This window comes from Myotis davidii, unplaced genomic scaffold (genome assembly GCF_000327345.1).
Source record: "Myotis davidii unplaced genomic scaffold, ASM32734v1 scaffold221, whole genome shotgun sequence".
In the NCBI taxonomy this organism is placed as follows: Eukaryota; Metazoa; Chordata; class Mammalia; order Chiroptera; family Vespertilionidae; genus Myotis; species Myotis davidii.
This window is the reverse complement of record NW_006293349.1, coordinates 1,843,026-1,845,088: the sequence shown is the minus strand read 5'-3', so window position 1 is coordinate 1,845,088 and position 2,063 is coordinate 1,843,026. Positions and strand designations below refer to the sequence as shown.

The window sequence follows — 2,063 nt, the reverse complement described above, 5'->3', positions numbered from 1 at the left end:
AGGAACAGTCCTGGGTCCGCAGCCGCTCGCTCCTCACGGGCGCGTCTCCCTCAGGATGACAGGGAGCCGATTCTTCTGCAGCACGTGTCCCACTGAATTCACTAAGGAGAGGAGTGGGATATTTTTATGCCCTGTTATTTTCCTAACACATGCCTTCAGTCCGCCAATGTCTGTTACTTGTTCGCTGTTTTCTACAGGAAGTGAGGTGCCACCGTTATGTTTTGTATTAAGTGTGCAGATAGTGATCACACATGGGCATGTGATTGGAAAATGTCCGGGTTGTAAAAGACAAGTGCAGGTGCTGAATTCAGGGGAGGACACAGGACAGAGGAGAGCACACTAGCAGCACCAGAGCCCCGGGCTCCTCGTGTTCATGCCGTGGCCCCTGGAGGCGGGAGTGGGCACAGAGTTCATGGCCATGGCCCCTGGAGGCGGGAGTGGGCAGAGAAAACATATAAAAGGGAAGCTAGGACTTGGCTCAGAATAGGAGAGAGAGAAAGTGATACTCAGGGGGCGGGAGCATGTTTCAGCAGAACTGCCCATTTCCTGGGAAACTTAGCCACACTATATTTTTGAAGTTTTATGTCTCTCTTTCAACAAAAATGTTTTCTCTTGGGGAAAATTATTAGCTCACAGTAAATATGTAATTACAGAAACTGACTAACATAACAGAAAGCCCTGTGGATGCCATTTTTTAAAAAAAATCTCTAGGATGACGTAGATTGAATAACAACTAGTTTACATGTGGGATTCAGTCTGGTCTAAAGATAAAAAGGATTACAGTTCTATTTTGGAGGAGGTGTGAGGATTATCACAAAAATATAAAAATAAAAAAAGACAGAAAGGATCAACCAAGAAGATGAAAATGGCTGTTATGGTACAATATATATTTGGAACATACCTACTGATACACTGATACAGAAGAGACACATGAAAGCTAGAACTTGTTAAAAATAAGTCTTTCCACTATTTGAGTTGAGACTATTTAAAAGCTTGAGTTTTTGAACCAAAATAAAACTTCAAAAAAAAATTGTCTAAGAAAATGAACTGAGAAAAACTATCCCTCAACAAAATGTGCTCCACAATCACTCTACCATCATTTTACTTCTCTCAAACTTACATCCTTTAAAGTCAACGTACTTGTTAAATTAATAAATCAACCTTCCGGAAATACAAAGTATGACCTATTCCCAGACACTGAAAATATTCTAAGAGTTACAACACCAAGACCCGTCACCCCGCTTCTCCCACCAAATGTCCACATTGGAACCATGTGCATCTTGGAAACAATGAGAGATCTCTCTCTCTTTTGCTTACATTATAGTTCACTTCCTTCTCTTAGCATGTGATCAAACTTCAAGTTTGAGCCCTTTATTCCCACTTTGCTGAGAGTTTTTATCAAAAAAAGAGTGTTGGATTTTGGTGATCCCACTTCTAGGACTAGATCCCAAGAATTCAGAAACACCCATCAGAAAGGACATATGTACCCCTAGGTTCATAGCAGTGCAATTTACAATAGCTAAGATCTGGAAACAGCCCAAGTGCCCATCAGCAGATGAGTGGATTAGAAAACTGTGGTACATCTACACCATGGAATACTATGCTGCCGTAAAAAAGAAAGAACCTTTACCATTTGCAACAGCATGGAGGGACCTGGAGAGCATTATGCTAAGTGAGATAAGCCAGTTGGAGAAAAATAAATATCAACTGATCTCACTCATTTATGGAATCTAATGAACAACATAAACTAATGAATAAAAATAGAGCCAGAGACATGGAGACATCGATCAGACAGTCAAACCTCAGAGGGAAGGCAGGGGAGGGTGGAGGGGCGGAGAGATCAACCAAAGAACTCATGTGCGTATGTGCATGGCCCACAGACACAGATGGAGGGTGGTGAGGGCTTGGGGGGGGGGGGAACTTATGTAATACTTTCAACAATAAAGATTTATTAAAAGTAAAACTTCAAGTTCCATTTTGAAGCTAAAGAGAACACGTGTTCTAACGTATAAATCTGGGAACTGTTGTGTGTGGTTATTTAAACGCGAGGGGATTCCCATCGC

At 41.7% G+C, this 2,063-nt stretch overlaps 1 protein-coding gene across 1 annotated transcript in view; it reads left to right on the top strand.

Moving 5' to 3' along the window:
- Window positions 1–2,063, top strand: part of CALCRL (calcitonin receptor like receptor) — a 34,523-nt gene that overhangs the window by 27,136 nt on the left and 5,324 nt on the right. The window lies entirely within an intron of this gene.